The sequence below is a fragment of the Marmota flaviventris genome, chromosome 3, assembly GCF_047511675.1.
Source record: "Marmota flaviventris isolate mMarFla1 chromosome 3, mMarFla1.hap1, whole genome shotgun sequence".
In the NCBI taxonomy this organism is placed as follows: domain Eukaryota; kingdom Metazoa; phylum Chordata; class Mammalia; order Rodentia; family Sciuridae; genus Marmota; species Marmota flaviventris.
In genome coordinates this window covers 99,924,125-99,951,113 of record NC_092500.1, presented here as the reverse complement: position 1 = coordinate 99,951,113, position 26,989 = coordinate 99,924,125, and the positions used below count along the sequence as shown (strand labels likewise).

The window sequence follows — 26,989 nt, the reverse complement described above, 5'->3', positions numbered from 1 at the left end:
CAAGAAGAGACAAACATTTGAGTTTAATTTCAATGCAGATGCTACATTTCCTAAACTAACTTCCGAGTGTCCTCATTTTGCTATATGACAATAACAAATATTTTCTCTTTTACAAGATTGAACTCCATCTATAAATGAACAAAAATGAGGGAAAGTTCATTAGCAAATATTATTTAAAATAATTATTTTATACAAGATGTTTTCTACAAATTTACAGTCACTAGGAAGAACACAGATTCAACCTCAATATATTCAGTTGTATGTTGAGCTTTAAGAACCATTTTTAATTTTAATATTATTTTATACAATGTGTAGACAGTTCCCTATTTGCTGCATTTAGAAGCATACACAATATAAATCTGTTAATTCTCTAAGTAATTTTTATAATTATTATGTAATTCTATCCTATCCTTAAACATTTAAAATAAACCCTTTATGTGCAAAAAAAAATGTAGTTTTAATTGCATAGGGGAAAAAATACAAAACAAAAAATGAAAACTAAGAAACTGAAAAATAAAATGTTGTTTCACATTAAATGATGGGTAAAAGTCAAGGAATTCTACTACCACAAAACTGCCTCTGTCTTTGATTCCCATTGGTTTTAGTGATAACTTTTTACTTCTTTTTTAATGTCTTTCTATGCTGTGGGGAGAAAGATGAGTCAGAAAAAGAAAACATTGGAAATTTTTTAAAAATAATTTATAGAATATACACATTTGAAAGTTTATACAAGCAGCTGGGGATATAGCTCAGTTAGTAGAGTGCTTGCCTTGCATGCACAAAGCCCTGGGTTCAATCCCCAGCACCAAAAAAAGTTTATACAAAACACCAATCACTTAAACTTTCAAAGGTTTAATGTTCCCTAGTAATAAATAACATTTATCAAAATGAGTATACTAGGTGTCAGTTAACTTCTAATATTGATGCTTTATTGTGATCTGAGGAAACTTCAGAAGGTCCCATCCATAATTAAGAGGCCAACATGGGAACTATTACTTAAACACATTCACTAAAATGTTCTGTAAGGGTTAATAATGCTCCCTGAAACCCAATGTGCCTTCAGAATACATTTGTACATAAGCAGAATCCTATTCAGTGTTAAAAGAGTTAGTTTCATGACATTTCCTTAAAAAATTGGGCAGATTTTTTTTTAAGTTGAGGAACTGAGACTAAAAGGAGTTTTTATTCTTAGACACATGACAGCTTTCCTGGTAGAACCGATGGGAACATAGTGTTCACAATCAACCTGATTCTACAAGTAATAGTTAATAACTCTTAGGAGAAATGTACATTGAAGTTCCAGACAATTTTTGTTGTTAACATATTTTGTGTTTCATGGCTTTAACAGTGGTGGCTTGTAGAATGACAGATTTAATCCCTTTCTTCTATTTTTCTGTGATTTTAAAAATAATCCTTCAGGATAGGTTATTCAATTCAGCTACTTTCAGTGAATTTAAATATCATTGAGGGGGAAAACATCTAATTTAAGTAAAGTTACAGAAAAATTAGCGGAGTCAGAATTAAAATAAGAAAACACCAACTTAAGGACTGGAGTATTTTCCTTAATGTGAGAATCAAGAACATTAGGCACAAAGGTCCATATTTGCTATGCTCAACAAAATACAAAAAAGCTTAATGTATGTCTGTGATTGATTGTAACAAGAAGCAGCCTTTATCAATCTCTGGCAATGCATTTCACTGCTAAGGTGCCATTCTGAAAAACGTTCAGTAACAGCAGCAGTAATACTGAAGAAGGTTCCAAATGGAGTTTCATCTTTAGAAAAGTCAACTCTGGTACCTCATTAATGTTTTACTCCAAAGAAAATTCTGAAACTGCAGTTGGCAGAATTTGAAAAATGCTGGAGTTGCACTTTAAAAGTGTGGTTTTTAAAGCCACCGCATAAATACAGATCAACTTTATATTCATCCTCTCCCGTTTACTAACTACACAGAAAAGGAGTGTTTAAAAGCCCAACAATTCTCATATTGCAGTTGTGGATACTACATTTCTCCAAGGGTAAACAAATAATTAAGGTAATTATTGTTCAGGTCCTCTGGCACCAAAGTATGTTTATTTTAAGCAATGGATATTCAAAAGGATGTTTGAAAATGCATGGCTTTACCTGAACCACAGTTTCATACGGAAAGAAAAAATATATATCTGCAGCAAGATTTTTACAAGCCTGCAGCAACCTTTCATGCCCATGTAAATAGTTTCACCACTAAAGAGCTGAGTCATTGCTTTTTCCAACAATCGTTTCTCACTAAGCAAAGGAAAAAAAAAAAAGTTTTTTTTTTTTTTTTTTTTTTTTTCTTGCAGAAGCTAATACACCTAGGCCATTAATTAGTGTGTCTATGGGTGGCATTGGAGACTCTACCAGGTCAAATATACTACACTGGGGGTGGGGTATCAAGTTAACCCAAGTGAAGCCCCCTATAAGTTGCAGAATGCCAGCAACACCCCCAGCACATTTTTGGATTGCAGAATGAGGAATTTGAAGAACTATTAAACACTCTGTAAAATGCTCACAACAGATCAGCATAAAGCCATATAGTGCAGGTGTTTCTGTAATTGGAAAAATGCTCTGTGTTCAATGGCCCCTCAAATTCACCCTCTTCTCAAGCACTCCTTGGGGTTTTACAAAGCAGTTCAGGAAATCTAACTGCTGACTGGACTTTTCTGAAAACTTAGGCCTCCACATTTTGTGTAAAGACAAGAGATGGTTTTTGTTTTTCCACCAACTTTTAGTTAAGGAGCTGGTTTTTCTGTCAAGAAGATAGGCAGCAATTTCTCCTTGTAAAAGTCTGTTTGAAATCAAGAACACCAAATGCAGATGCATGAAAAATTCATACATGGGAATTGAGAAATATGTTGCATGCATAACATTAAAAACATGGCAATATATTTCTGGATCCTGACATTATACATACATGGAGGGCAACCCATTCCAATTTGGATCCCATTCTTGTGGTTGTACATTATGTGGAGTTACATTGGTCATGTATTCATATATGAGCATAGGAAAGATTATCCAGTTCACTCTACTGTCTGGTAGGGTAGGGAGGTGAAGTATAGAAGTTCGTTGGATTAGACAAGGGGAATGAAGAGAAGGGACTGGGGATGGGAATAGGATGGACATTAGAATGAATTGGACATAATTTCTGTAATTTTTAAAAATGTGCTGATAGAGCTGAAAGAATATACTTTGGGCATTCAGCAAGCACACTGTTTGCTGTTTTGTATGGCACTTAACACCTCTGTTTGGCAGTCCCTGCTCTCTGATTCACATGAGGAGCATCTATTAATCAAGTGTTAGTGAAATCTGCAAATGTTGCATTGCTAAAAGTTCCCCCCTTTCCCAGTTACAAGTGAGGTGAATATAAAGCAAGCCATTTTCTTGAGCAGCTCTGTGAACCCCTTGTCTACCTGAGGATGGAGCACCTTGGTTGTGAGAAGAGGTACTGCTACAGAAATGGTACTCCTATGGAATGGTCTCCAATTATGGAAAAGCTTCTTACCAAAAGGACCATTTGTTTAAGTTCAGGATCATATTACATAATAAAAAGTACAGATCAAAGACTCCAGATAATACTAAATGGGATAGGAAAGCTGCATTGCAAACCTTTCCTACTTTCCTTTCTAGATGTTAGAGAACAAAATCTAAGACCATACTTCTGATTTGCAATATAAATAATCAAATGTCAACAGTGGAATAATTGGAAGTTAGTTTAACTAAGCAAAATAAAAATGAATTTTCTTTTTAAATTATCACTTATATAATCTGAGTGTTTCAAAGAAGATGGAAAATTAGAGCAATTCCACTCAATGGAACAAAAAAATTAGGCAAGAGTTCTCTTTTAAATCACTAAATATGAGAAATATGGTAAAGAAGATTAATAATATGTTTGATGTTGATAATGAAGGCTTTCTCCAGAAATGCCATCTTGTTGTCTTTATGGAGCATTATGATATTACTGAAAACTCTCCTTTTATTTCATGTATCACTAGTCTATGCTGTGAAAATTCAATTTAAATGCCTGAAATATGTAAAACTGACAGTAGTCATTGTAAGAGTTTATCTATCTGGTCACTTTTTTTATATGTTTTCAGTATCTCAGTGTACTGATCACTTTTAGTTTTTTGGTTAACATATACATTATATATACTTTTCCATATGAATCTTACTTTTCATGAAGATGACATTCCAAAATATAGTTATAAATATACGAGGGTATTTTGTACTATGTTCATTTGTTCTAACTCTCATCATTCTAAATATTTCAGTTCCTATAAATTGAAGGTATATTTTTGAATATGGTCCATATTATTTAAAGGACAAAATATTTATTTTATTGTTATAAATTCCATAGTTTTATTTTGTATTAATGTGTTACTGCCATTTTTTTGTAACTAGAAAGTGTATCTTATTTTCAATTGATAAATTAGAGCTTTATCTGAATTTATGTGCTGAGTAATAATTAAACAAACTAGGATATACACATGAGCAAGATAAATATTTCATTATGCGTAAGAAAATGTGTAGCACCAATGATAATACTACAGTGAATGCTAAAATACATGACTTTAAAAGGATGATAAAATTTAAAACAATTGATATTCCTATCATAATGATTTTTATAATTAATAATTATAGTAAGATTTTTAAAAGGAAAAATTAAAGTATGAAGAGTTTTCTTATGTTATACTTACAATTCAGATATGATTCATTTGGCACAATGGTTGGACTTTTGCATAGTTTGTTTTATTTTTTTCTTTAATAATTCATAAAATATATATAATAAGGGAATATGATGAGGAAAGATTGCTAATTAAAGGAATCCAATAATTAATATTTTATTAATACAAAGCAAGTTTTCTTTTTAAACATGGGATATTGCTTGAAAAATTAATTTTAATGTTAATTGCATCACACAAAAGCATTTTTTAGATACAGTCATGTGTCACACAGTTGGTCAAAAACAGACTGCATTTTGGATGGTGGTCCAATAAGATTCTATCATCTAGTAACAGTGGTCACAGCCATCATTTACAGTAATGAAATCAACAATCCATTTCTCAAAATGCAAACACTATTGACAAATGCATAACTGTATTTGAGTGGCTTGTATTATTCTGAAACCTCTGCAAGATGATACATAGGATACTGGTCAGTTAAAATATATCACAGTAAAAATTCCTCTAAGTTCTTTATTATCCAAGAGAGATATTCACTATGTGTTGCTGGTGCTGACGCATTCATATTTTACAAGCAGTTTTAAATAACTTTTAGTTGTTGGTACTAAAAGCAAGATTTTGAAAAATAAATAGAGATTATAAGAATTGCATATAAACACATAATTTAAAAAGCTGAAAATAAGAGAAAGTTCAAGTAACCTAGAGGATTGAAGAAAGCCCTTTAATAATTAAATTATTTCTATTTATTTTTAATTTCAAAAATGTATATCTCATTATATGTACACATATGCAAATAGAGAAATATATATTATATACCAGAAATGTGTTAATTAATTGAGAAATCATTCTCATTTTGTATGTAAGGAGAAATAGATAAAAATATCTATTTTTTATCTTGTCTATCTTATTTAATATCATTTTTATTATTGTTGTGAGACTTGTTGAAATTTTATTTCAATATGCATACTGTTAGTTTTTAAAAAAATACAAACAGACATAAAGACACAGAGAGGTTATCACTCTAACATGATGGTGGAATAAATAAATGGGACTAAAAATATTTGATTCTTCTAAAATAAGTCAGGAAAGTAGGAACAGAACAAAAGAAAATGGGGAAGAGAACATATACTAAGATGGAAGACTTAAACCAGTAGGAATCATTTTTTTTTGCATAAACTAAAGTACACCAAGTACATAGTTAAAAAGAATAAATAGTTATGATAAATAGAAAAATTACTTCATAGGTTGCTTTATTTGAAAAAAAAAAAAAAAACACTTGGTTCAGCAATATGCTATTTAAAGTAGAACACTGTAAAAAAAAACAGACAAGTGAAATGTACATAGGAAAGAAAATGTAGATCAATAAAGTATTAAACATAAGAAAATTTTATAACTTTATTACTATTTTTTAAAAGTAAACTTCAAGTCAGTCAAATAACCCAAAATGAAGATAAAAATCTCAAGATCATTAGAGTTTAATTCAACAGGAAGCCATGAACAATCTTAAAGACATCTGAAAACAGTCAGATTTTCACTACCATAAACAAGTAGTAAGATAATAAGGGTAGTTTTACTTGATGATGCACTTGATGAAGCAGTTAAAAATCACTAATTTTGTTGAATTTCAACCCTTCAGTACATGACATTTTTACATAATTTCATTTTTACTTGTAACAACTTAAAATTTCAATTTATTTTTAAAATATACTCTTAGTAGATTAAACACACACACACACATGAACAGAATGGATCTTATGGGACCCTCTTCTGTAAACTATAAAAGAATAAGTGAATTCTAACACCAAAAATGTTGAGAATTTGTTAGTTTAATCTAAATTAGATGCAGTGTAGGCAATTTTTAAATTCTGTTTTCTTATATTTAAGATTTCTGTAATAATGTCTGCATAATTTTTTTCAAAATTGTTTTCTGGCTCACTAATTCTCCCTTTAGTTGTATCTAATTTGCACTTTAATGTTTACATTGGGTTTGAAACGTCAATCCCTTCTTCTTATGAAGACATTTTAGATTTTATGTCTGATAAAGTCTTTAGTTTAATAAGTCTGATTGGTCTTAATTCATCAAATATCTGTTCAAACTTGATTTTTTGGATCCCTGGCATCTGAGATTGAGAATTCTATTCATTAAAAAGGATATTTCTTTCCTCCTCTGAAGGAACCCTGAGGTGTTGACCACCTCGAATCACTTTAGTTAATATTTATGAGTGAGATCCCCCTGATAAACTCAAACCCCACACTATATGAGAAAGGACCTAGCAATTCTCAGAAGAAAATTGAATGTCATTTTTTTTTCCTTACAAGAAATCTACATAGATGAACATGTTTTCTATGTGGATTCCATTTATTCCCAGGAGAAAAGTTCTCAGCCTAAAACACTTATGGAGGTTATGGTACCTCAAGTGTCTTATATTTATGCAATGTCAGACTTTTTCATTTTTCTTTTTTGTGGTGCTGGGGATCTACCCAGGGCCTCACTCTACTACTGAGCTACAGCCCAGCCCAAGCATTCTCAGATTTATATTCTCCCTTCTACCAGGCCCAGGTTCCAGTGCTCCATTTTCCTTGAAGCTTCTAATTCCTACCCAGAATCATTTGCATCCAAGAAAGTCCCAGTTTCCATCTTTATTTCCATATTTATTTACCACTCTGGTATCAACTTACTCTTTTGGGGTATGGAGACCCATAGGGCTCTCCATTACCTTCTTGTAAACTCAGAGAAGCATTTAAAAGTTTATGGTTGTAATTTATCCAGAAAGGGATTTCAGAATATTTATTCTGCCATTCAAGTTGAAATTTAAACCTATATTCCATGCATTTTATTTTTTCCTTAAATAATATCTTAATATCAAAAGGCACACATACAATGATAAAACTTGCCCTCTAATTCATGAAACATATACCTACTTTTGCAAGCATTTAATAAAAAAAAGATATGAGTTACCCAAAATTATCTTGTTTATAAAATTATTTAGTAGAATCAGGCAAACTTGGAAGCTGCTTGGTTTCAGTGAATGAGCAAAGAATGGAAAAGTACTGCTTCAATAATTTGGGCTCCAGGAATTATAGCTTACTGTGTACCTGCTTTGCAGAAAAAGTAAATGTATACAGCTGTGAAGTAAACCACTATAATTTTCAAAACTCCTTCATTTTCTGAAGTATTCTATTTCTTGGGCTTTACTTTGCTCTGAATTGTATGGCTCATCAGAACAAAACAAACACTCAGTCTCTCCTCTCCCCTATTTTAAACTATGTGATTTGTTGGAAATTACAGTGCTGACAAGCCTGATAGGATTAGAATGCTGACACATGGATAATCCAACTGTTTCTTTTCACCCATTCAGCTCATGCGGTTTGGTGTAAACATTGTAATATCACCTACCTCCTTCTGCATGCCCGTTAAAAAATGCAAATAAATCCTGGTTTGCTTTGACTTTAATGGTTATGGCGTCTGTGTTTTGTACTATCTTAGCACTGTTATATTTCCATTCAAAGCATGACTGGCTGAAAATGCTAACTTTCTTGAATGCAACTTTATTTTTTTCCTGTGCACAATTATGGAGGGGGTTCATCTGGTTTCAGTCAATGAGCATTGCCCATCTACTACATTCTTTGATTATATGATTTGTACAGAAGGAGTAAATGAGGTAATTTGAAGTCAGTATCCATTTTAAAATACTAGTTGCATAAAGAAACCTGGAAGTTTGAGGTTTCCTTGTAACACTTATATTTCCAATGTGATTGGAAGAGACTGAAAAAATAGAACTATTTGACAATACAAATAATAAAATAGACAAAATATGCAGAATAATGAGCCCCAGATAAAGAAAAAGATTTATTCCATCAGTTAAATATTTAGATTTCATAAATATGCAGACAGCTCAAAGATATTTTTCAAAGTAGGACATATGTTACACTACATGATTGTTTGACTAGAAAGTTGGGTCTGCTGAATGTTGTATTTTCACGTTTGCATAGGACAGAAGAATCCTTGCACACTAGAATAAATCACAGAAGAAGCCACTTCTGCTTTTCCACGGGTTTCTAAGCTAGCTTTGGTACAGAGGCCTTTGGGGATCTTTAGCACCTTTTTTGTGGACTCAGCAATGCATTTAAATGTTTATGATTGTAACTGATCCAGCATCTGGGTGTTTTATGGCTGAAAGACATTGCAGAATCAGTGTTCCTTCACTCTGATGGAAATGTAGTTGGAACCACACTGGGTGCAGGTAATTTTCTGAATTGATTTCTTAAATGAAATTTAATGGCACACATGCAGTGGGGAAATTATGCATGTTATATTGATCTGTTTGCAGGACTTAGGGTTTGGTCCTTGTATGACAGATAAGCATTATATGGAGAAAATATTCTGCAATATTCTAATGATTCTCCAGTACCACTCAGGAAGGCATGCTCTGATGGCTTTGTCATGGACTGAACATTGCCCCTCACCCAGGCACATGTTAAAGCCCTAATTCTCCCTGGAACCATATATAAAAATAGGCTTTAGGGAAGTGATTATTTTTATTTATTTATTCTTATTTATTCTTTTATTGGTTGTTCAAAACATTACAAAGCTCTTGACATATCATATTTCATACATTAGATTCAAGAGGGTTATGAACTCCCATTTTTACCCCAAATACAGATTGCAGAATCACATCGGTTACACATCCACATTTTTACATAATGCCATGTTAGTAACTGTTGTATTCTGCTACCTTTCCTATCCTCTACTATCCCCCCTCCCCTCCCTTCCCATCTTCTCTCTCTACCCCATCTACTGTAATTCATTTCTCTCCTTGTTTTTTTCCCATTCCCCTCACAACCTGTTATATGTAATTTTGTATAACAATGAGGGTCTCCTTCCATTATGCAATTTCCCTTTTCTCTCCCTTTCCCTCCCACCTCATGTCTCTGTTTAATGTTAATCTTTTCCTCCTGCTCTTCCTCCCTGCTCTGTTCTTAGTTGCTCTCATTATATCAAAGAAGACAGTTGGCATTTGATTTTTGGGGATTGGCTAGCTTCACTTAGCATAATCTGCTCTAGTGCCATCCATTTCCCTGCATATTCCATGATTTTGTCATTTTTTAGTGCTGTGTAGTACTCCATTGTGTATAAATGCCACATTTTTTTTTTTTGCCCATTCATCTATTGAAGGGCATCTGGGTTGGTTCCACAGTCTAGCTATTGTGAATTGTGCTGCTATGAACATCGATGTAGCAGTATCCCTGTAGTACGCTCTTTTAAGGTCTTCAGGGAATAGTCCGAGAAGGGCAATAGCTGGGTCAAATGGTGGTTCCATTCCCAGCTTTCCCAGGAATCTCCATACGGCTTTCCAAATTGGCCGCACCAATTTGCAGTCCCACCAGCAATGTACAAGTGTACCCTTTTCCCCACATCCTTGCCAGCACTTGTTGTTGTTTGACTTCATAATGGCTGCCAATCTTACTGGAGTGAGATGGTATCTTAGGGTGGTTTTGATTTGCATTTCTCTGACTGCTAGAGATGGTGAGCATTTTTTCATGTACTTGTTGATTGATTGTATGTCCTCCTCTGAGAAGTGTCTGTTCAGGTCCTTGGCCCATTTGTTGATTGGGTTATTTGTTTTCTTATTGTTTAATTTTTTGAGTTATTTGTATACTCTGGATATTAGGGCTCTATCTGAAGTGTGAGGAGTAAAAATTTGTTCCCAGGATGTAGGCTCCCTATTTACCTCTCTTATTGTTTCTCTTGCTGAGGAAAAACTTTTTAGTTTGAGTAAGTCCCATTTGTTGATTCTTGTTTTTAACTCTTCTGCTATGGGTGTCTTATTAAAGAATTTGGAGCCCGACCCCACAATATATAGATCGGAGCCAACTTTTTCTTCTATCAGACGCTGTGTCTCTGATTTGATATCAAGCTCCTTGATCCATTTTGAGTTAACTTTTGTGCATGGTTTGAGAAGGGGATTCAGTTTCGTTTTGTTGCATATGGATTTCCAGTTTTCCCAACACCATTTGTTGAAGATGCTATCCTTCCTCCATTGCATGCTCTTAGCCCATTTATCAAATATAAGATAGTTGTAATTTTGTGGATTAGTCTCTGTGTCCTCTATTCTGTACCATTGGTCCACCCGCCTGTTTTGGTACCAGTACCATGCTGTTTTTGTTACTATTGCTCTGTAGTACAGTTTGAAATCTGGTATCGCTATACCTCTTGATTCACACTTCCTGCTTAGAATTGCTTTTGCTATTCTGGGTCTTTTATTTTTCCATATGAATTTCATGATTGCTTTCTCTATTTCTACAAGAAATGCCATTGGGATTTTGATTGGCATTGCATTAAACCTATAGAGAAATTTGGGCAATATCACGATTTTGATGATGTTAGTTCTGCCTATTCATGAACAGGGTATATTTTTCCATCTTCTAAGATCTTCTTCTAGTTCTCTCTTTAGGGTTCTGTAGTTTTCATTGTATAAGTCTTTCACCTATTTTGTTAGGTTGATTCCCAAGTATTTCATTTTTTTTGAGGATATTGTGAATTGGCTCCTTGTCCTCATTTCCATTTCAGAAGATTTGTCACTGATATACAGGAATGCCTTTGATTTATGCATGTTGATTTTATATCCTGCCCCTTTGCTGAATTCATTTATTGCTCTAGTAGTTTTATTGTAGACTCTTTTGGGTCTGCTAGGTATAGAATCATGTCTTCTGTAAATAGTGATAATTTAAGTTCTTCTTTTCCTATTTTTATGCCTTTAATTTCTTTCGTCTGTCTAATTGCTCTGGCCAGTATTTAGAGAATTATATTGAATAGAAGTGGTGATAGAGGGCATCCCTGTCTTGTTCCAGATTTTAGAGGGAATGCCTTCAGTTTTTCTCCATTTAGAATGATGCTAGCCTGAGGCTTAGTATAGATAGCTTTTACAATATTTAGGTATGTTCCTGTTTTCCCTAGTTTTTCTAGAGTTTTGAACATAAAGGGATGCTGTACCTTGTTGAATGCTTTTTCTGCATCTATTGAGATGATCATATGGTTCTTATCTTTAAGTCTATTGATGTGGTGAATAATGTTTATTGATTTCCGTATATTGAACCAGTCTTGCATCCCAGGGATGAATCCTATTTGATCATGGTGTACAATTTTTTTGATATGTTTTTGTATCCGATTCGCCAGAATTTTATTGAGGATTTTTGCATCTAGGTTCATTAGAGATATTGGTCTGTAGTTTTCTTTCTTTGAAGTGTCTTTGTCTGGTTTAGGTATCAGGGTGTAGTTGGCCTCGTAGAATGAATTTGGAAGTTCTCCCTCTTTCTCTATTTCCTGGAATAGCTTGAAAAGTATTGGTATTAGTTCTTCTTTAAAGGTTTTGTAAAACTCTGCTGTATACCCATTCCGTCCTGGGCTTTTCTTGGTTGGAAGTATTTTGATGGCTTCTTCTATTTCCTCCTTTTTTATTGGTCTGTTTAAATTGTGTGTATCTTCCTGACTCAATCTGGGCAATTCATATGACTTAAGAAATTTATCGATATCTTCACTATCTTCTATTATATTGGAATATATGGTTTCAACATAATTTCTAATTATCTTCTGTATTTCTCTAGTGTCTGTTGTGATATTGCCTTTTTCATCCCGTATGCTAGTAATTTGAGTTCTCTCTCTTCTTCTCTTCATTAGCATGGGTAAGGGTCTGTCGATCTTATTTATTTTTTTGAAGAACAAACTTTTAGTTTTGTCAATTTTTCCCATGGTTTCTTTTGTTTCAATTTCATTGATTTCCACTCTGATTTTAATTATTTCATGCCTTCTGCAAGGCATACCTGACTCAGATGGAATGGAATCTTAAAGAAGTCATTAGACGGCAAGTCCAAACAATGAAAGAATATTTTGAAAATGAATTACATAAGCAGATTCGGGAAGCAAAAAATGAACTCTACCAGGACATAGGGATTTTTTTTTATAAAAAAAATCAAACAGTAATCCTAGAAATGCAGGATACCATAAACCAAATCAAAAACTCAAATGAGAATATTACAAAGAGACTAGATCAAATAGAAGTCAGAACATCAGATAATGAAGACAAAGTTTATCAACTCAAAAAGACTATAGTCAATACAGAAAGGCTGGTAAGAAACCATGAGCGAAACATCCAAGAGATATGGGATGTCATAAAAAAAACAAACTTAAGAGCCCTTGGGATAGAAGAAGGTATAGAGGTCCAATCCAAAAGAATGAGCAACATATTGAATGAAATAATCTTAGAAAACTTTCCAGAAATGAGAGATGGAATGGACTGCCAAATTCTGGAAGTCTAGAGAATCCCAAACATACAAAACCGTAATAGAACAACTCCAAGACACATTATTATGAAGATATCCAACATACAGAACAAGGAGAGAATATTAAAAGCTACAAGAGAAAGGAGGCAGATTACATTGAGGGGTATACCAATTAGGTTAACAGCTGATGTTTCATCACAGACATTGAAAGGAAGAAGATCCTGGACCAACGTATTTCAAATACTGAAAAATAATGGATTCCAACCAAGAATATTGTATCCAGCAAAATTAAGCTTCAGGTTTGACAATGAAATTAAAATATTTTACGATAAACAAAAGTTAAAAGAATTCGCAGCCAGAAAACCAGCACTGCAAAGCATTTTGAGCAAAACACTACAAGATGAAGAAATGAAAAACAGCACCCAAAACTAACAGTGGAAGGTAACCCAGTAAGGGGGGGGGAGAAATAACCAAAGAGGAAAAACAAGCCAAATTAAAATAAATATATAAACATGACTGGAAGTACAAACCATATTTCAATAGTAACCGTAAACGTTAATGACTTAAACTCACCAAAGAAGGGACATAGGCTAGTAACTTGGATTAAAAAACAGACCCAACAATATGCTGCCTGCAGGAGACTCATCTGACAGGAAAAGACATACACAGGCTGAAAGTGAAAGGTTAGGAAAAATCATACCACTCATATGGTCCTCCGAAGCAAGGAGGAGTGGCCATACTCATATCGAATAAAATCAACTTCAAACCTAAGTTAATCAAAAGGGATAAAGAAGGACACTATATATTGTTAAAAGGAACCATTCACCAACAAGACATAACAATTATCAATATGTATGCACCAAATAATGGTGTTGCAACATTCATAAAACAAACTCTCCTCAAGTTCAAGAATCAAATAGACCACAACACAATAATTATGGGTGACCTCAAAACACCGCTCTCACCATTGGATAGATCCTCCAAACAAAGGCTGAATAAAGAAACTATAGAACTCGATAACACAATCAATAACCTCAACTTAACTGACATATATAGATTATATCAACCATCATCAAGTGGGTATACTTTCTTCTCAGCAGCACATGGATCCTTCTCAAAGATAGACCATATACTATGCCATAGGGCAACTTTTAGTAAATATAAAGGTGTGGAGATAATATCATGCATCTTAACTGATCATAATGCAATAAAACTGGAAATCAATGATAAAAGAAGGAAGGAAAAATCCTGCATCACCTGGAAAATGAACAATATGTTACTGAATGATCAATGGGTTACAGATGACATAAAGGAGGAAATCAAAAAATTCTTAGAGATAAATGAAAATACAGACACAACATATCAGAATCTATGGGACACAATGAAAGCAGTTTTAAGAGGGAAATTCATTGACTGGAGTTCATTCCTCAAAAAAAAAAAAAAAAAGAAAAAAGAAAAAAACAACAAATAAATGAGCTCACACTTCATCTCAAAACCCTAGAAAAGGAATACCAAAACATATGCTGTACTTTTTAAAAGCAACTTTGCTGAGAGCCATAGCTGAGTCGTAATGATGCATGGCATTTTTGCCAGAACAGAGTGGTTGAGAGGTGACTTCAGCAAGCCATTGTGATGATAATGGTTATATTAAGCTGTGTATTCAATTGTATATTAGACCCCTGCTGTCCACCTTGGCCTGCTACTTTGGAGTTCTCAGCCTGCTACTTTGGAGTTCTCACCGGGATTCCCGGAGAGTTCCCATTGGTTGGGGAAGTGCGGGAGGAGGGATTTCCAGAGGAGGGATTTTCTGGTTGATGGTTTCTGGAGGAGCCGCGTGGCGTTCAGGAGTGTTCCCGGGAAGTGTGTGTAGAGTGCTGGTGAGAGTTTGGGAATAAAGGTTGCTGTTTGAACCTACAAGGCTGTGTGGTGGCTTGGTTATTTTGTGCCCAGCCATACTGCAGAATTTGGTGGCCCGTGAGGGGAACACCTGAGGGTAAGTGATAAGGTAAATTGCTCGCCCCTGAGGGAAGACAAGAGAATGGGTGACCATTTCAAAAACAATGTGTTCTTGTTTGATTTGTTTTGTTTTTGTTTCAAGCTGCCTATCCCTAGAACTTTCTCAGGCAAACTGGGAAAAATGGTTGGCTCAAGGTTTGAAGTTGTTCAGCCCTGAGGAAGAGATAGAGATAGACCACGAATATACATTTAAAAAAAAAAAAAAAAAAAAAAAAAAAGGAAAATTGATACAACAGTTTTTTGTTCCATTTTTGTTTCGTTTTGCTTCGGTTTTGTTTTGAGTTATCTGTTTGAGTTGCATTATCCTTGTAGCAGAAATATGGGGTCAGAGATTAGCAAAAAACAAACTGAAAGAATGTTAAGTAAATTGTTAGAGGAAGGAGGCACCCCAGAAAAAACAAAAAGAGTCAGGGCATACGTTGATAAAATACAAAAATGTAGCCCATGGCTTTTTAAGGAGGAGTTGTTGAATATATCACAATGGGACCATCATGGTGAAGATTTAAGGGACAGGGAAAAGAAAAACCCAGGCACTCTGCCAGTTGGCACATTGCCATTGTGTATGATGATACGATTTTTTTTTTGCCTAGTCCAAAGATTTCAGTTCAGATTATGTTAGAAGACATATTAGATCAGGAAAGAGAGGAGGCCTCTTGAGATAGTCAGAAAGGGGAAGAAAGTTTAGAGCAGAAAAAGCCATCAGGGGAAAAGTTACAACAGGAGGCTGCTACTAACACCTTTCTATCACCAGAGGGTGTAAGTGTCCAACCAACAGCTCTGCCTATGGGGCCCTCAACCCCCGTAGTTTATAGATGGGATTCTGAGACAGGACCTCAAAGATTAGCATGCCCTGTATTTGAACAGGCAGGAGGGCAGTGAATTCACCATGTTTTAGATTTCAAAATAGTGAAGCAGTTAAAGGAAGCTGTAACAACCTATGGTCCTCAAGCACCCTTCACCATAAGCTTGGTCAAATCCATTACCAACTTGTACATGATGCCAGCAGATTGAACTAGTATGTGTAAAGCTGTGCTAAATGGAGGACAATACCTGTTACAGAAGGTTGCCAATGAGGAATTTTTCATGGAGACAGATAGGTGAAGTGCAGCAGCTGGATATCCTCAGAGAAATCTAGATATGTTGTTAGGAAAATGACGTTATGAGGGTCAGCTGCTACAAATTGCATATGATCCTGCTATATACTCACAAATTGCTGCAGATGCAGTTAGGGCATGGAAGACTTTAGAAGGACATGGAGATTTACAAGGTCAATTATCTAAGGTAATACAAGGAGCTAATGAAACTTACGCTGAATTTGTAGATACGCTTATTCAAACAGCTACCAGAGTTTTTGGGGATACAGAGCAAGCAATGCCATTAATTAAACAGCTAGCCTTTGAGCAAGCAAATTGATGGTGCAAGGAGGCCATTAGACCATGGAAACATGAAGATTTAAACACATATATTAAATTATGTAGAGACATTAATGAACAAGGGCAAGTCCTAGCACTGAGGTACAACAGGCTTTAGATGCCAGGCCAAAAACATGCTACAATTGTGAACAAACAGGACATTTTAAAAGGAGTTGCCCCATAGGAGGAGGGTTTAACAAGCTAGGTATCAAAGGAATAGAATACCGGGTATTTGCCCATGATGCCTTAAAGGGAGACATTGGGCTAATGAATGCCGTTCTCAAACCACCATAGAGGGTACTCCATTATCAAAAAACAGACAAGTACCAGGTGTTTCCCCACAATACCATGGAGAAAAGCATAGGGCTCCATTGCCAAAAAACGGACAGGGGGGCCCAATGCTCTGGGGCCCACAACCACAAATATACAGGGCAATGGAGGAACCCAGCAACCCCATCAGGTTAGTTCCCAGGACACATTATCCATTAGATCCCTCATCAGACAAACCAGAGGGAGCACAGGGTTGGACATCTGCACCTCCACCAGAGCAGTACTAACTCCAGAGATGGGAGTTCAAATCATTCCCACATGAGTAAAAAGACCTCTTCCCCAAAGAACAGTAGGCTTATTATTGGGATGCAGTTCTTCCACTCTAAAAGGACTTATGATAAGTCCTGTGGTAATTGATCCTGATTATGAAGGTGAAATAAAAATTATAGGTAGTTCTCCAAGAGGTATATCAGTAATTTCACCAGGAGATAGAATAGCACAGTTATTAATAATACCCAGCCTGCTTGATAAATTTTCTAGCCATACTGTACAAAGAGGTTCCAGGGGATTAGGCTCCACAGGTGTAGATTGGGCTATGCTGTCTTTAAATTTAGATTTTCACCCCATGCTAAAACTAAATATTCAAGGACATGAATTTAATGGGCTACTGGATACAGGTGCAGACCTTAGCATCATATCTCCTCAAGAATGGCCAAAACATTGGCCATTACAACAAGCCACTCAAATGCTTAGAGGCCTAGGAGTGGTGACTAATCCCCATAGAAGTACGATGGTATTAGATTGGAAGGATCCTGAAGGATGTGAAGGAACTATTCAGCCATATGTATTGGATCATCTTCCTATAAATTTATGGGGACGAGATGTCCTAGATCATTAGGTTTGACATTAACAATAACATCAATCCAAATGTGGCCACTACTAGGGCTAGACAAGGTTTTAGGAAAGAAAAAAGATTAGGAGAACAAGAACAAGGTAGATCAAGGAATAAATAGACATGGATTGGGTTTTCAGAAGGGGTCACTGAGACAATAAAAATTACTTGGAAATCAGAAAGACCAGAATGGGTTCTTCAGTGGCCCCTGACTAAAGAAAAGATTCAAGTAGCCCATGACCTGGTCAAACAACAATTAGTGGAGGGACATATACAATCTTCCGTATCTCCCCATAATACTTCCATTTTTGTCATCAAAAAGAAATCTGGTAAATGGAGATTATTGCCAGATTTAAGAGCCGTTAATAATGAGATGGTTATTATGGGACATGCTCAATTGGGGATTCCCTAATTGTCTGCTTTGCCAAAAACCTGGTATGTTTTAGCTATAGATATTAAAGATTGTTTTTTTTTTTTTTTTTCAATTCCAATTCATCCTGAGGATAGTCCACGTTTTGCATTTACTATCTCTGCACTGAATCATGAGGGTCCTAATCAGAGATATGAATGGAAAGTACTCTCTCAAGGGATGGCTAACAGCCCAACTATGTGTCAAATTTAGGTTAACAAAGCAATCCAGCCACTTAGAAATCAAAATCCTGAACTACAAATATTTCACTATATGGATGATGTATTATTAGCACATAAAGATAAAAACACATTGCTAGAATGTTATGCCACACTTACAAATTTATTAAAAAAAATATAATCTAGAGATAGCAATAGATAAAGTACAATTAAATTTTCCAATTAATTATTTAGGAGTTCTATTATCCTCAACCATGGTCCATCCACCAAAAATTCAAATACGAGTAGATCAACTCAAATCACTTAACAACTTTCAAAAGTTATTAGGAGACATAAATTGGATAAGGCCTTATCTAGGCATACCAACAGGAGAGTTGGGACCTTTATTTGATATCCTAAAAGGTCCATCAGATCCAAATTCACCCCGCATGTTAACTCCTAAAGCAAGAAATGCATTAAAAATTATTGAAACATATATGGAAAATATGCATTTGGATAGAATTGATATAAGTTTGTCTTTATTATTTATTGTAATACCAACAAAAAATATTGCTACAGGAGTATTTTGGCAAGAAGGTCCATTATTGTGGATACATTTATTTTATTCTCCTAACACTATTCTTACTAGGTATCCTGAGGCCATAGGACAATTAATACTCAAAGGAATAAAAGCAGCAAAGGGAGTGTTTGGAATTTCTCCCAATAAAATTATTACTCCATTTACTATGGATCAAATTGATGGGTTAGCTAATGAGTTAAATACTTGGGCAATAATCATGTGTAAATCTAATGTTTCATTTGATAATCACTTACCATCTAATCCTTTGTTGTTTTTTGGTCTTCGCATCCTGTAGTTTTTCCAAAAATGACAAGAAAAACACCTATCATGAATGCTCCAAATATATTCACTGATGGGTCAAATAATGGTACAGCAGCAGTAGTTACCCCGAACAAACTTTTACATTTTTAGTACCCAAACAATCAGCTCAAAAGGTAGAGCTTAATGCAGTATTACAAGCTTTTGTGATGTTTAAAGATTCTGTATTTAATTTATTTTCTGATAGTCAGTATATAGTTAATGCTATAGTATCCCTTGAAGATGCTGGTAGGATTTCCCTTACTCTACTCTTTTCTCTTTGTTTTCCACTATACAAAGTCTAATCTGGGACAGAAAAGATCCATTCTTTATAGGACATATCAGAGCACATACAGGATTGCCTGGAGCCCTTGGTTTGGGCAATGATTTAGCAGATAAAACTACACATGACATACACATTTTCTCTACAATAGAATAAGCCATAAATTTTCATAAAAAGCTCCATGTCAATGCTAATACTTTACAAAAACATTTTAAAATAACTAAGGAACAAGCTAGACAAATAATAAAACAATGTCAAAATTGTGTGACCTTCTTACCACAAGTTAATCTTGGAGTCAATCCTAGAGGACTGATACCTAACCATATTTGGCAGATGGATGTCATACACTTGCCAGAATTTGGAAAATTAAAATATTTGCATGTTACAGTTGATACTTCTTCTAAATTTTTGATGGGCTCCCTTCATACTGGAGAAAAAACTGAATATATTATAGCTCATTGTTTACAAAATTTTGCCACTGTGGGCATTCCAAAACATTTAAAAACAGACAATGGTCCTTGTTATACATCTACCTCTTTTAAATAATTTTGCTCATCATTCAGCATTACTCATATAACAGGAATCCCATACAATCCACAGGGACAAGGCATAGTTGAAAGAGCTCATCAAACAATTAAAATGTACTTATTAAAGCAAAAAGAGGGAATTGGAAAGGGGTATATATCCCCCAAAGATAAACTTAAAATAACCCTTTTTACTCTAAACTTTTTAAATTTGGGATTCATCAGGGCTTAGTGCTGCAGAAAGGCATATGTGTCCAAAAAATGTACATAAGCCTAAGTTACTTTGGAAGGATATTCTAACAGGACAATGGAAAGGTCTTGACCCAGTGATTGTCTGGAGTCGGGTTTGTGTTTGTGTGTTTCCACAGGGAGAACAGCAGCTGATTTGGATTCCAGAGAGACTAACCAAAGAAATTTCTACAGACCAAAAAGAAGATGATTTGGCTCAAATCCATAACAGCTGATATCCAGAGCTTTAGCTTGGCTATTCTTACATCTGCAACAGTGGTTCTCCCACACTGGGAGGCTAATGAATAATGCACACCATTAAAGCCTATTTCAACTGTAAAAAATCCTTGGGGCTTGCTTGTGGGAATAACTTCAGTCCCATTATGCAAGTTACAGGAATAAGGATGGGATATCCAAAAAAGAGTCAAACCCAGGTGGTAACCAGGATGTCTTTTTCAATATCTATTTTATTATTGCCCTTTCCCACATCATAAAGTTCTATTTATTTTTTGAGCTCATACAGACCTAGGTTAATGTTTTTCTGATCAGTTTTATTTTTTGACTATGGAGGTTTTAAACATTGCAATGGAGATTTCACCTGTGTAAATCTACAAGGCCTTTACTATTGTCTTATGTGTTGTATGTTATGTGTGCACACTTGTGTTTTGTGTTGTATGTCTGTATGTGCGTGTGTCCATATATCATGTATGAGGAGCGCTCATGAAAAAATGGATCCAAATATTTTTATTATTCACATGATTTAAATGGTTTAATTTAAATTGGGTAAACAGCTGTTGAGGATTGTTTTAATATGTGAACAAATAAGGAGGTTAACAGAACTGTTTGTTTACTTTCACCTTTCCTTTTCATTATATTTAATAATTCTGTTCAGGATAATGTAAATTGTTTAGAAAATTGTTTTCTTAGTACCTGTTGGAATGTTACATAATTTTTTTTAGCCATCATTGCCAGAATTTCTATCTTCATCCCAGTGCCGGTGAAGACAAAGATAAAACCAAACTACAGCTTCTTCGATAGCTATCACAGTAAACTGTATAAACGGATGCATCAATGATTAATAACTCAACAAGTAATGCTCAATCAAGGAGTCGATTTACTTTGGGAGGAAATGGACATATTGATAGGTTCCTCTGCTTTGAACTGCTTGCAGAATTTGCCTGGACTATGTATCACTTGTATACATTGTGAACTATCTGTTGGTGCAGCGAATTGTGGTAGTGCTGGAGTATCTTTGCTGATGGTGTCACCAGTGGTACAATTTTTCCAAAGGAGCTGTCAGTTGGCTTGGTGTCATGGCATTTCTGTATCCTCCTCCCTTCTGCTAGTGATGGTCTAAAATTTGGGGGCCAACACAGGTGAGGCAAAGATCCTAACCCCCCCACACTGGCACCAAGGCCAAATTTGGGGGCCAACAGAGGTGAGGCAAAGAACCTCACCCCCCACTGGTGCAAAGGCCAAATTTGGGGGCCAACAGAACTGAGGCAAAGAATCTCACCCCCCCACACTGGTGCATAGGCCTATCCACAAGTATGGCTGTGGGCTGGACTGGTAGTCAGTGATGGGTAAGATCCAATTGCAGTGGTACCAACCTAAGACAGGAGGCTGACGCCTTGAGGTCAGCTCATCAGATGACGGGTAAGGACCATATGTAGTATTGGACAGCCTAACAGGCGCGGTCCCTAAGCCACATGCTTGGTGTTTAATTAAACAGAAGGGGGGAGATGCTGAGAGCCATAGCCGAGTGTGAATGATGCATGGCATTTTTGCCAGTATGGAGTGGTTGAGAGGTGATTCCAGCAAGCCATTGAGATGATAATGGTTATGTTAAACTGTGTATTCAATTGTATATTAGACCCCCTGCTGTCAGCCTTGGCCTGCTACTTTGGAGTTCTCAGCCTGCTACTTTGGAGTTCTCGCCAGGATTCCCAGAGAGTTCCCATTGGTTGGGGAAGTGTGGGAGGAGGGATTTCCAGAGGAGGGTTGTCTGGTTGGGGTGGTGTGTCCCGGGAGAAGGCCATGTGCATGGCATTCTCGGGAGTGCGTAGAATAAAGGAGTTCCTGTTTTGAACCTACAAGGCTGTGTGGCAGCTCGGTTATTTTGTGCCTAGCCAGACTGCAGCACAACCTGAGCAGCCACAGGAGCACATTGACACAGTCCAAGGTCCTGCTGCCAGTACCCCTCAGCAAGCCCAAGGAGAACAAGGAGGCACCTGTGGGTGCCAACAAGAGCCAGGATTCCCTTCTGAAGCTCAAGTAAGAGGAGCCTGAGTATGACATCCCCACCTTTGGCTTTGACTCTGAACCAGAGCTGAGTGAGGAGCACACAGAGGACAGAGGCTCAGGAGACCATAAGCCTGCCCAGCCCCGTAGACCCTCACATGCCTCCTCCCTGCAGTGGGCCCACTTCAAGGTGGGTGAGCTTTCAGAAGACGTGGCCCTAGAAGAGGAGACCAGCTATGAGAATGAGGGCTTCTGGCCATATGGAGAGGACACCCTGTCGACCAGAGGCTCCTCTGGGGACAATGACTCCACAGGGGGCTCCTCATTGTCCCTTGCCAAGAAAGACTCCCCCAAGTCAGGCTCCCCCAAGTCATCATCGCTCCTAAAGCTCAAGACCAAACTGGAGAAGAACCACTCCTTGGCCTCCTTTTCCTCATCCATCACCATCAACAGCACCTGCTCCTCATCCTCATCCTCTTCCTCCTTGTCAAAGAACAGTGGTGGCCTGAAGCCATGCTTTGCCTAGGATGCAGGCATTCATGGCACTCCCAATGTCAGGGCCAGGGGAAGGACACTGATATGAGGGCTGGGATCACCTCCTGTGTCCAGGCCAAGCCATCTGTCCAGCCTAAGCCCTTCCTGAACTTGCAGAGTCACAGAGTCAAGAGAAGATGGACATCAGCGCTTTAGGATGCCAACTGAGACCCACAGGCCAGCTCCAGGAGGAAGGGCCCTAAGCACCCTAGGAATGAGGATTCAGAGGTTACCCCACACATAGCCCCTGAAGGGCCCAATGAAGGGGGACCAGGAGAGGCTCAGCCGACATCATTACCCTCCCAGCCACTGCTCTCCCATGTATCCCTAAGAAGGAGTAGGAAGGGCTAGCCACCTCCTATGTGACATGTAGCATCTCCCAGAAGATCCAGGACTCGGAGATCAGTTTCCCTGCTGGAGTGGAGGTGCAGGTGCTGGAAAATCAGGAGAGTGGCTAGTGGTATGTGAGGTTTGGGGAGCTAGAGGGCTGGGCCCCTTCCCACTACTTGGTGCATGATGAGAATGAGCAGCCTAACACCCCTGGAAAAGATCAGGATGTGTTAAAGAGCAGGCAGAATGAGGGCAAGTCAGACAGCCTGGAGAAGATCGAGAGATGGGTGCAGGTGCTCAACACCTTCAACCAGAGGGGAAGGAAAACATTAAACCCTACAGATATGGGATCTGAAAGATGGCCCACCTCCCAGCTATTGCCTGGAAGGTAGGATACATTGAATAGGGAAGGGAATGACCTGGAACCCAGACATGAGAAAGCTGGGACCTATGGTGCACCTTGGTTTCTTCATTGATGGACTACATGTCATTTGGGACAGGCCATCTTGGAAACCCCAATTGTGCCTTTGCTGCAAATCTGGAAGAGATGTGGTCATAGGGGGGCCTCCAGCATCCTGCCTGTTTGGCTGTTTTGGTGGCTACCATGTTGCCACCAGAGGTAGCCCTTGTATTGTCCTTATCCATGTTTGTGGATCATGCACTTTTCCAGGAATTGCCACCACCCACCATGGCTGGGTGCATATGAAGACCCCACAGGCCCTGGGACTTGGAGTTGTCTCATGAGCTCACATCTCTCCCTGGACCAGGCCACTGTCTGTACCTGGGAGTTAAAGAAAACACAGTTACCAGGTGCCAGCAAGAACTACCTTCTTAGCTGTCATTGCCCTGGCATTGAGAAGAGAGTTTGCTCTCCTTGGGGTACCACACAGAAAACACAATTCTCCAGTTTAGAGGGTGGGGGAAGCCATCATGCTCTCCATCATCATCACAGACTATTTGGGATATTTCTGAGTAAGCAGTTCCTTTGCATTTTTCAGGGAGGGTTTGATGGTTTGGGGTTTACAATTCAGGCTTTTGGTTTGGGTTATATTTTAGGGGTTGCTTGGGCTCCCTGGGGGGTCAGCCTCACATGGGAACAGAAGGAGTGTTGGGTGGGCTTTTCTGTTGTTCTCTGTGGAGGGGTGTTTTGTTTTGTATTTGGCTTCCCATTCTCCCCCTCCATAAGCACATCATTTTGTTTGGTTTCCACTGTGTGGACTTTGCCCTCATGGCACTTGCCAAAAGGGATTTGGGGTTGAGTAAGCCCATGTCCCAGTCTTGGCAAGACAGAGAAACTGTCCTTCTGGTTCCTACCCAACCTTGGTAGGGCAAAAACCCTCCCAGGAGGGAAGAGGTTGTTGTTAGGAGCCAGACCTTAGGAGGTAAGGCAGCATGCAGGCTGCTGGGTGGTTGCCATTCTGTGTATGTTCTCCCACTGGGGCAGGGCTGAAAGCCTTACAGAGAACTGTGGAGAAGTAGCAGTGGCTCCCACCCTGGGTGGAGGGGACCCCAGCTGGGCCTCCTGAAGCAGATACCACCAGCCACTCCTCTGGACTACTGGCAATGCCATGGATGCTCTCAAAGAAGGAGGGCCCCTGTGCTTGGAACCAGTCTGGCCTTCCCAGAGGCAGTGCCCCAGTAAAGGGAGAAGCAAGAGAGTGACATTTCCTGCAGGTCTTCTGTCAATTTTGGGTTGTTTTTCCATTGTTGATATCTCAGAGAAACTCTCCAGAAAGAAGCCCAGCCAGCTTCTCCAAGGACTCACCCTATGTTGGGAGTAGATTTCTGCATATGCCTTTGATTTCAGACAGATGAGGCTTCACAGCCACTGAATAAGCTGCCTGAATCACAAGACCAAGGGCTGTTGGTTCCTAAATTGGAGGGAGGCCCTGCCCTCACCTGCTCCTCCCTAGCAGGCCTTCACCCACTCACCTGACCCTCCAGGATCCCAGAGGCCTTTCCTGGGATCCCAGCACCCTTGTCCCTCACCACACCCTGATCCTGGCAGCTGTAGCAAACCTTTGTCACAGGTCCATGGTGAGATTGTTTTGTTTCCTTTTTTTGTTTGTGAGTGTGTTTAAAATCAAAATTAGATATTTTCTTCTGCTGGACAGTATTAAATAGTGCAGGATGTTAAGTTAATCTGCCAGATTGCAGTACTCATGGTAGTGGATTAGTGTCTTCATGTTAATATTATTTTTACTTTTTTGAACAATAATGATAAAGAAGTGGTTCATTATTTTTTAATTAATGCACTTTAAGGTGGAATGGAAAGAAACCCAGAGAGCAAAGTTCATTACTTAAAGATGCAGTATATACATTTCTTATTTTTATTTTTATTTTTTTTTTTTTGAGTTTTCACATATGCTTTTTTTTTTTACTTTTTTTTGTTGGTTGTTCAAAACATTACACAGTTCTTGATATATCATATTTCACACTTTGATTCAAGTGGGTTATGAACTCCCATTTTTACCCCAAATACAGATTTCAGAATCACATCAGTTACACATCCATTGATTTACATATTGCCATACTAGTGTCTGTTGTATTCTGCTGCCTTTCCTATCCTCTACTATCCCCCCTCCCCTCCCCTCTTCTCTCTCTATCCCCTCTACTGTCATTCATTTCTCCCCCTTGTATTATTTTTCCCTTTCCCCTCACTTCCTCTTGTATGTAATTTTGTATAACCCTGAGGGTCTCCTTCCATTTCCATGCAATTTCCCTTCTCTCTCCCTTTCCCTCCCACCTCTCATCCCTGTTTAATGTTAATCTTCTTCTAATGCTCTTTGTCCCTACTCTGTTCTTAGTTACTCTCCTTATATCAAAGAAGACATTTGGCATTTGTTTTTTAGGGATTGGCTAGCTTCACTTAGCATAATCTGCTCTAATGCCATCCATTTCCCTGCAAATTCTATGATTTTGTCATTTTTTAATGCAGAGTAATACTCCATTGTGTATAAATGCCACATTTTTTTTTTTATCCATTCGTCTATTGAAGGGCATCTAGGTTGGTTCCACAGTCTTGCTATTATGAATTGTGCTGCTATGGACATCGATGTGGCAGTATCCCTGTAGTATGCTCTTTTAAGGTCTTCAGGGAATAGTCCGAGAAGGGCAATAGCTGGGTCAAATGGTGGTTCCATTCCCAGCTTTCCCAGGAATCTCCATACGGCTTTCCAAATTGGCCGCACCAAATTGCAGTCCCACCAGCAATGTACAAGTGTACCCTTTTCCACACATCCTCGCCAGCACTTGTTGTTGTTTGACTTCATAATGGCTGCCAATCTTGCTGGAGTGAGATGGTATCTTAGGGTGGTTTTGATTTGCATTTCTCTGACTGCTAGAGATGGTGAGCATTTTTTCATGTACTTGTTGATTGATTGTATGTCCTCCTCTGAGAAATGTCTGTTCAGGTCCTTGGCCCATTTGTTGATTGGGTTATTTGTTATCTTATTGTCTAATTTCTCAAACTAAAAAGTTTTTTTCTCAGCAAAAGAAACAATAAGAGAGGTAAATAGGGAGCCTACATCCTGGGAACAAATCTTTACTCCTCACACTTCAGATAGAGCCCTAATATCCAGAGTATACAAAGAACATTTCTTATTTTTAATAAATTTTTAATAATTAATAAAAATTCTTATTTTATTAAATTTTAATAATATTTTTATTAAATTTTTAATAAATATTTATTAAAATAAAAAAGTAATTTATGGTTATTTAAAAAAAAACTATTTGTTGCTACTCAGTTCTAGATACTAGTAGAGCTAAATTCCAATTGATATATGAAAATAGGGACCTGTATGATAACTTTGATCTGCAATCTGGTATCAGTAATCATA

General features: G+C 37.3%; 1 pseudogene; it reads left to right on the top strand.

The window, feature by feature from the left end:
• Positions 1-23,542, top strand: part of LOC114082293 (SH3 and PX domain-containing protein 2A-like) — a 64,449-nt pseudogene extending 40,907 nt beyond the window's left edge.
• The last annotated feature ends 3,447 nt before the right edge of the window (positions 23,543-26,989 follow it).